Genomic DNA, 10024 nt, shown 5'->3' on the forward strand with positions numbered 1-10024 from the left:
TACCATTGTTTACTGACACTCTGTGTACACCGCTCAGCCAGACTATATACCATTGTTTACTGCCACTCTGATTCTGCTGGGAACAGTAGTACACCGCTCGCTCAGCCAGACTATATACCATTGTTTACTGACACTATATAGCAGACTATATAGCATTGTGTGTACACCGCTCAGCCAGACTATATACCATTGTTTACTGACACTCTGTGTACACCGCTCAGCCAGACTATATACCATTGTTTACTGCCACTCTGATTCTGCTGGGAACAGTAGTACACCGCTCGCTCAGCCAGACTATATACCATTGTTTACTGACACTCTGTGTACACCGCTCAGCCAGACTATATACCATTGTTTACTGCCACTCTGATTCTGCTGGGAACAGTAGTACACCGCTCGCTCAGCCAGACTATATAGCATTGTGTTTACTGCCACTCTGTGTACACCGCTCAGCCACACTATATAGCATTGCGTACTCTGCCAGTCAGTGTGTATATTGCTGGGATCAGTAATACTCCACTCACCGTCAACCACTATATGAGCTCAACATGAGTTCCCCAGAGACCTCCGCTGTGAGCAGCACTCCCAACAACAGCAACAGCCAACGCCCCACGCAAGCTATAACATCCACCCCAGCAGCCAGTGGTCAGCAGCAGCCCTCCCCGGAGGAGAACGTTGTGTCCATCAGTCCGTCGCCAGAGCGATTAATGAGGGCTGCCATTGAGGAGATGATGGGGCCTGATGTGGAGGAGGAGGTCTGGCTCAGGCCAGCATCCCAAGTTAATGTTGAGGACGATGAGGGGTCTGTGTCTGGGGATGTTGGGGTGGCAGAGGTGGTGGGTGGGTCAGACTCAGGAGAAGAGTTGTATGATGAGGATGATGATCGGGACCATCTGTATGTGCCTCAGAGTCCGACCCCGGAAAACATGTTGTATCGTGTGTTTAGGTACTAAAATCTGCGTTCCCTCCCAGTAGTGTTGGGCGAACAGTGTTTGCCACTGTTCGGGTTCTGCAGAACATCACCCTGTTCGGGGTGACTATATAGCAGACTATATAGCATTGTGTTTAATGCCACTCTGTGTACACGGCTCAGCCACACTATATAGCATTGTGTTTACTTCCACTCTGTGTCTGCTGGGAACAGTAGTACACCGCTCACCCGCCACTGTATAGCATTGTGCTCTGTGTCACTGCTGACAATAGTGGTACACCGCTCACCCACCACTGTATAGCATTTCTGTACTGCCACTGTACTGCTGCCAGTCAGCGTGTACTTTAAGGATAAGTGAAATGAGGAAGAAATCCGGTGAAAGAGGGAGGGGCAAGGGAAGAGGTGTTTCCCCTGACGGTTCACGTACAGGCCACAGGGGAGCACCCAAGAAAACCCACTCAATACTGCCCATGTTGTCCAGGACAACAACCCTCACAGATCCAAAAGAACAGGACCAGATAATTACTTGGATGACCTCTCAAGCGTCCAGCAGTGGGTTAAGCAGCACCAGCACATCACGCACGAGGTCCGAGTCCTCAGCCAGTTAAAGTCTGGGCTTTCTTTGAAGACTGCACTGAGGATGTTACCATGGCGATTTGCAAGGTGTGCAAGACCCGCCTGAGCAGGGGGAAAAGTATTAACAACCTCTCCACCACCAGCATGAGCCGCCACATTCTATCCAAACATCCCACTCTGTGGGCAAACGCGGCAGGACAGGGTACCACCAGCAACACTGCCTCCCTTGGGTTCACCAGACTCACCACCAGACCCGCCTCAGCAGCAGCAGTAGCCCAGCCATTGCGTGGTTCACAACATTCACAAACATCAGACGATGCTGACACTGTCACTTTCCGGACTAGTGCTCTTGAGGTCTCCCAGTGTTCATCAAACACAACAACCAACAGCCCTTCGGTGTGCAGCGCTACGGTTGAGTTGTCTGTCTCTGAGATGTTTGAGCACAAGAGGAAATTGCCAGCAAATGACCCCCGGGCCGTGGCAGTAACAGCCAGCCAGCATAGCCAAGCTTCTGGCCTGCGAAATGCTGCCATATCGAGTGGTGGAGACAAACAGCTTCAAGGGCATGATGTCAGTGGCCATCCCACGTTACGTTGTTCCCAGCCGCTACCACTTTGCGCGCTCTGCAGTGCCTGAGTTGCATGAGCACGTGGTCAGCTAAATAACCCGAAGCTTGAAGAATGCCGTTGCCTGCAAGGTTCACCTCACCACTGACACCTGGACGAGTGCGTTCGGCCAGGGTCGATACATCTCCCTTACCGCGCACTGGGTGAACCTTGTGGAGCCTGGCAGCGATTCCTCACCTGCTACGGCGCGGGTGTTGCCCACGCCGCAAACAGCTGGATAACAACAGCAGCACCTACCTCTCTGACTCCTTCTCCTCCAACGCATCTCAAAGCTGTACCTCATCCGGAAATGCTAACCCAGCACCAGCAGCAGTAGGATCGTGGAAGCAGTGCAGCACAGCTGTTGGCATGCGTCAGCAAGCGTTGCTGAAGCTGATCTGCCTTGGGGATAAGCAGCACACAGGGGAGGAAATTTGGAGGGGAATAAAGGAACAGACGGATTTGTGGCTGGCACCGCTGGACCTGAAACCGGGCATGAAGCTAGACACCTGGCACGAACTGGCAATGTACGCAATAGAGGTGCTGGCTTGCCCGGCAGCCAGCGTTATGTCGGAACGCTGTTTCAGTGCTGCCGGAGGCATCATCACAGATCGGCGTATCCGCCTCTCCACAGAAAATGCAGACCGTCTGACTCAAATTAAAATGAATCAATCCTGGATTGGAAACGACTACGCAACACTCCTGGACCCCAACCAAGTAACATGACCGATGAACATCTGGGATGGTTTAGCGTTTCCGGTCCCTGTTTATTGAACCTCTCATCTGTATTACATTTATGACTGCATGGCGGCAAAAAGCATTGCTGCTATATCCGCACGCTTTTTGTCCTCATGCAAGGCCTGGGTTGTTGTGTCTCACAAAGCGTGGCCTTCTCCTCCTGCGCCTCCTCCTGTTCCATCACGTGTGCTGCTGCTGCTGCTGCTGCTGCTGCTGCTGGGTTACCGTTGCCGGTCCCTGTTTATGGAACCTCTTATCTTTATTACATTTATGACTACATGGCGGTACAAAGCATGCTATCCGCACGCTTTTTGTCCTCATGCAAGGCCTGGGTTGTTGTGTCTCACAAAGCGTGGCCTTCTCCTCCTGCGCCTCCTCCTGTTCCATCACGTGTGCTGCTGCTGCTGCTGCTGCTGCTGGGTTACCGTTGCCGGTCCCTGTTTATGGAACCTCTTATCTTTATTACATTTATGACTACATGGCGGTACAAAGCATGCTATCCGCACGCTTTTTGTCCTCATGCAAGGCCTGGGTTGTTGTGTCTCACAAAGCGTGGCCTTCTCCTCCTGCGCCTCCTCCTGTTCCATCACGTGTGCTGCTGCTGCTGCTGCTGCTGGGTTAGCGTTGCCGCGTGGTCCCTGTTTATTGAACCTCTTATCTTTATTACATTTATGACTACATGGCGGTACAAAGCATGCTATCCGCACGCTTTTTGTCCTCATGCAAGGCCTGGGTTGTTGTGTCTCACAAAGCGTGGCCTTCTCCTCCTGCGCCTCCTCCTGTTCCATCACGTGTGCTGCTGCTGGGTTAGCGTTGCCGCGTGGTCCCTGTTTATTGAACCACTTATCTTTATTACATTTATGACTGCATGGTGGTACAAAGCATGCTATCCGCACGCTTCTTGTCCTCATGCAAGGCCTGGGTTGTTGTGTCTCAAAGCGTGGCCTTCTCCTCCTGCGCCACCCTCCTCCTGTTCCATCACGTGTGCTGCTGCTGGGTTAGCATTACCGGTCCCTTTTCCTGGAACCTCTTATATGTATTACATTTATGACTGCATGCCGACAAAAAGCATGTTACCTGTGCAAAGAAAACAGACATTTCCCGCATTTAAAAGACAGTTTTCCCTTTGAAACTTTAAAATCGATTTTCTCAAAAACTATAAGCTCTTTTTGCTAAATTTTTTTTTCCTCTTGTACCCACTCCCAAGGTGCACATACCCTGTAAATTTGGGGTATGTAGCATGTAAGGAGGCTTTACAAACCACAAAAGTTCGGGTCCCCATTGACTTCCATTATGTTCGGAGTTCGGGTCGAACACCCGAACATCGCGGCCATGTTCGGCCTGTTCGGCCCGAACCCGAACATCTAGATGTTCGCCCAACACTACTGAACACTTAGGCGACTTCTCTTCTCAGTGACAATGCCTCCAGCTGCACTGAAGGTCCTTTCTGACAGGATGCTTGTGGCAGGGCAAGAGAGAAGTTGGATGGCAAATTGGGACAGCTCTGGCCACAGGTCAAGCCTGCGCACCCAGTAGACCAAGGGTTCATCGTCGCTGCTCGCAGTGTCTACATCCACAGTTAAGGCCAGGTAGTCAGCTACCTGCCGGTCCAGGCGTTGGTGGAGGGTGGATCCCGAAGGGCTACGGCGAGGCGTTGGACTCAAGAATGTCCGCATGTCCGACATCACCATGAGATCACTGGAGCGTCCTGTCCTTGCCTGCGTGGACTGGTGAGGAGGAGGAGGATTAGTGCCAGTGGTACCTTTATTGCGTTGTGCAGCCACATCACCCTTAAATGCATTGTAAAGCATCATCGACAGCTTGTTCTGCAAGTGCTGCATCCTTTCCGCCTTCTGTTGAGTTGTAAACAGGTCCGCCACTTTGTGCCTGTACCGAGGGTCTAGTAGCGTGGCCACCCAGTACAGGTCATTCGCCTTGAGTTTTTTTGATACGGGGGTCCCTCAACAGGCTGGACAATATGAAAGAGGCCATCTGCACAAAGTCGGATCCAGACATACTATCCATCTCCTCTTGCTCTTCCTGAGTGACGTTACGTAAGTCCTCTTCCGTCCGACAGCCACGAACAATACCACGGGAATGTGGAGCAGCACAAGCCCCCTGTGACGGCTGCTGCGGTTGTTCTTCTGCCGCCGCCTCTTCCTCCTCCACAGAAACACCTTCCTCATCATCCGAGTCTGACTCCTCTTCTTCTCCACACGACTCCTCTTCTTCCTCCTCCTCCCCCCTCTGTGCTGCCGCAGGTGTTGAGGAAACATCTGGTTCGGATGAAAATTACTCCCACGACTCCTCCTGCCGTAACTGTTCTGCTTCACGCTCCTCCACAGCTTTATCCACCACTCTACGCACGGCACGCTCCAGGAAGTAAGCGTAGGGGATCAAGTCGCTAAAGGTGCCTTCAGCACGACTCACCAGGTTGGTCACCTCCTCAAAGGGCCGCATGAGCCTGCATGCATTTCGCATCAGTGTCCAGCTAGTGGGCCACAACATCCCCATCTTCCAAGATTGTGTCCTTCTACTGTAATTATACAGGTACTGGGTGACGGCTTTCTCCTGGTCTAGCAGGCGAGAGAACATGAGCAGGGTCGAATTCCAGCGAGTCGGGCTATCGCATATCAAGTGTCTCACCGGCAAGTTGTTTCTCCGCTGAATGTCCGCAAAGCGTGCCATGGCCGTGTAAGACCGCCTGAAATGCCCACACAACTTCCTGGCCTGCTTCAGGATGTCCTCTAAGCCTGGGTACTTTGAGACAAATATTTGAACGACCAGATTCAGCACATGTGCCATGCAGGGTACATGTGTCAGCTTTCCCAAATTCAAAGCGGAAAGGAGATTGCTGCCGTTGTCACACACCACGTTGCCGATCACCAGCTGGTGCGGGGTCAGCCGGGTCAGCCATTGCTCCACCTCTTTGTTAAGAGCAGCCAGGAGTGCTGGTCCAGTGCGACTCTCCGCTTTCAGGCAAGACATGTCTAACACTGCGTGACACCGTCGTACCTGGTATGCAGCGTAGGCTCTGGCGAGATGGGGCTGTGTAGCTGGAGAGGAGGAGATGGCAGCACCACTAGAGTTGAAGTGCCACTCAGCCAAGGAGGAGGAGGAGGATGACAGCAAATAGGATGTAGCAGGAGGAGAAGGAGAGGAGGTGGCAGGAGGCCTGCCTGCAACGTGGAGGTGTCACACGTTGGTCCGCTGCGCAGCCACTTACTCCCTGCTTGCCATCAGTCACCAGGCTGACCTAATGGGCTGTGTACGTAATGTAGCGGCCCTGCCCGTGCTTGGCAGACCCTTGACCCAACGCTTTTTGCAAGAGATGACACCACTTGCCTCTCAACTGCACGGTACAGTTTGGGTATGGCCTTTTTTGAAAAATAATTGCGGCCTGGTATCTTCCACTGCCGTGTTCCAATGGCCACAAATTTACAGAAAGCCTCTGACTCCACCAGCTTGTATGGTATTAGCTGGCAAGCTAATAGTTCCGCCACGCCAGCTGTCTGACGCCGGGCAAGATGGTGACTGGCAGAAATTGGCTTCTTCCGTTCAAAGACTTCCTTCTCGGACACCTGGCTGCTGTGGGCAGAGGAGCAGGAACCGCTCAAGGGCAGAGGCGGTGTGGAGGAGGGTGGCTGTGAAGGTGCAAGGGAGAAAGCGGCTGAAGACGCTGCACCTGAAGGAGGAAGAGGAGGTGCAGGGTGGCTTGTCTTTTGGGTGCTGCTTTTCCTCAGGTGTTCTTGCCATTGCTGAGAAACTAAATAAAAGTGGAGCGCGCCATAGTGCATTATATCAGAGAGGATGATTTATTGTAGTTAAAAGTTATACTCACAAAAGTATTGGTATAATATGCGTGTCAGCGGACAGCCAACCGCTTAACCTCAGTGGAGGATGACGCGCTGTGGCTAGCAGCGCGGGTCCCGATCGCCAGGGTTCCGTCTCGCTAGAGGTGGGCGTGGCTGACGTTTAGCACGCGTGTGACGTCATTGTGCGTTTCGGCGCACAGCGCCTTCGTCTGAGGCAGAGAGAACAGATGGCTTTGCTCCGATCTGAGACACACACGTTAAAAAATGTCCAAACTGCTGAGCCCCCCTGGGGTGATGGCACTATGGTGGCATCAGCAGCTGACGTTGAAGGGCATGTTGGCTGGCTGTCCATAGCTGGCGATACATGGCGCCGGACACTGCCATGAGCTGTTTCTGACGACAAGCTCCCTCTGCTTCTTTCGTGAACTTGTCTCCTCCTACTCCTCTCTGACTCCCCCTCTAAACTGTCCCCCTGGTCATCTCCTTTATTGGGAACATACGTGGCATCCGTATAATCGTCATCATAATCCTCCTGCCCAGCTTAGCTTTCCTCAGACACCTCAAAAACTGCACCAACACCAGGTGCCTCATCATCCCCCTCCTCACACGTTACGTCCATACTATCGCCACCTCCAGGATACACCTCACTTCCACCCCACCATTCAGTGGTTGGTAAGCCCTTGTCCTTCAAATTGCACATTGTTGTTGCCGCTGACGCCGTTCAGCGCAGCGGTACTTTTCTGTCAGCATGGTCTTCTGGCTCAGCCGGTCCTTTCTCATTGGTGTATTGTTTCTCATCACTCTGGGCCTGATTCACAAAGCGGTGCAAACTTTTTCGCGGACTTTTGCGCACGCAATTTGCCGCGAAAGTCCGCGATCGCGCGAATCGCGGCAAATTGCGCGCGCAAAAGTCCGCGAAAAAGTTTGCACCGCTTTGTGAATCAGGCCCTCTGTCATTTTCATGTGGATGCCTCATTGGGAACACAGGTTGGTGCGCTCAGGGGGGCATCCACCTTTTATAGCACTTGGCACTTTTTGTATAGAGGTCTGATTCACATGGTAGCACTGGGCTACCCACCCACTTTACTTATTTTTATTCCTACCTATTATCGGGGGGGGTACTATGGAAGTGTAATCATGCAATTATTTATTGTGCATATTGATTTCTTTGTGTATATATATTTTTGGTGTTTCCTGGCATGCATTTTTAATTGTTTTTATTGTGGAATCCAATTGTGACATAATAAAGCTTTTTGTTATTTTCCTAATTTGTTGTGGTGCGGTTTTATGGGGATTAGTCTTGTTTATTGTTTATGCCATACTATCGCCACCTAACTCAGACGTATGAGGTGGTGTAACTTGCTTAGCGCCTTCATCTTGTTGTAGCAGTATTGGCTGTGAATCAGTGATTTCCACACCAAATAACTCCTGCGAAGTGTCAAATGCAGCGGATGTGGTGCTTGTAGTAGTGCTGGTGGCTGCGGATGAGGTGTTCTGTGTTAAATAGTCAACCACGTCCTGACAATCTTGGGAAGTTATGGGACGTGCCTTCTTCTGAGCAGGTGGCCTTCCTCTGGGTCTGCCTCTACCTCTTCCTCTACCTGGTTTGTCCATTTTGTCCATCTCGGGGGGAAGCTAGGTATATGCAGTGAGGTGAGTTCACTCAACAGAAAAGGTAGATATGCAGTGAGCTGGGTTCACTGAACACAAAAGGTAGTTAGATGCAGTGAGGTGGGTCCTCTCAACACAACAGGTAGTAGGTATATGCAGTGAGGTGGGTTCACTGAACACAAAAGGTAGGTATATGCAGTGATGTGGGATCACTGAACACAAAAGGTAGTTTAGATGCAGTGAGCTGGGTTCACTGAACACAAAAGGTAGGTATATGCAGTGAGGTGGGTTCACTCAACACAACAGCTAGGTAGATGCAGTGAGGTGGGTTCACTAAACACAAAAGGTACTTAGATGCAGTGAGGTGGGTTCACTAAACACAAAAGGTACTTAGATGCAGTGAGGTGGGTTCACTGAACACAAAAGGTAGTTAGATGCAGTGAGGTGGGTTCACTCAACACAACAGCTAGGTATATGCAGTGAGGTGGGTTCATTGAACACAAAGGTAGGTATATGCAGTGAGGTGGGTTCACTCAACACAACAGCTAGGTAGATGCAGTGAGGTGGGTTCACTAAACACAAAAGGTACTTAGATGCAGTGAGGTGGGTTCACTAAACACAAAAGGTACTTAGATGCAGTGAGGTGGGTTCACTGAACACAAAAGGTAGTTAGATGCAGTGAGGTGGGTTCACTCAACACAACAGCTAGGTATATGCAGTGAGGTGGGTTCATTGAACACAAAGGTAGGTATATGCAGTGAGGTGGGTTCACTCAACACAACAGGTACTAGGTATATGCAGTACTGGGTATTACAATGTGCAGCTACCTGGCTGTCACACACACAAGTAGTCACTGAATGCTGCTGGGCTGCTGGCAGTGGCACAAACACAGTATGAATTATCAAGGCTGTCTATGCAACACAGTTTGACACACAGAAGAAAAAAAAAGAACACAAGAACAGGATTAGCTCTGAAAAGAGCTGTTGAGGGGTGCTATTAAAGCAATAAGATTCAGCCAGGAGCTAACAAGCCAAGAGCCTAACTAATCTTTCCCTAGGAGAAACAATCTGCAGCAGCTCGCCTTATTCTGACTATAGCAGGCACACGAGTGAGTGTAATAGCCAGTGGACCCTGCCTTATATAAGGGGGGAGTGGCTCCAGGGCTGAGTGTAGCCTGATTGGCTACAATGTGCCTGCTGACTGTGATGTAGAGGGTCAAAGTTGACCCTCATAGAGCATTATGGGGCTAATCGAACTTCCGGGAAAGTTCGCCGGCGAAGGCGAACCACCCGAAGTTTGCCTGGAACCGTTCGCCGGCGACCCGTTCGGGCCATCTCTAATGTACAATCATAATCCTTCCTCTATCCATCTGTGCCCTCTACTCCACGTCCAATCATAATCCTTCCTCTAGCTCTCTGCTCCACGTCCAACCATAATCCTTCCTTTAGCTCTCTGCTCTACGTACAATCATAATCCTTCCTCTATTCCATCTGCTCCACTTTTTCACCAGTTTTGCTCAAATACTCTTTACATTAGTTTGGATTAAAAAATTGCCCCATGAGTAATGTGAATTAACCTCCTTGCCGGTCTAAAAAATCCGGCAAGGAGGCAGCGCCGCCCTTTTTTTTTTTCTTTTAATCATGTAGCGAGCCCAGGGCTCGCTACATGATAGCCGCTCAGTGGCGGCATCCTCCCACCCACTCCGATTGCCTTCGGCGATCAGAGTATGCAGGAAATCCCGTTGATGC

The sequence above is a fragment of the Hyperolius riggenbachi genome, chromosome 8 (assembly GCF_040937935.1).
Source record: "Hyperolius riggenbachi isolate aHypRig1 chromosome 8, aHypRig1.pri, whole genome shotgun sequence".
NCBI lineage: Eukaryota > Metazoa > Chordata > Amphibia > Anura > Hyperoliidae > Hyperolius > Hyperolius riggenbachi.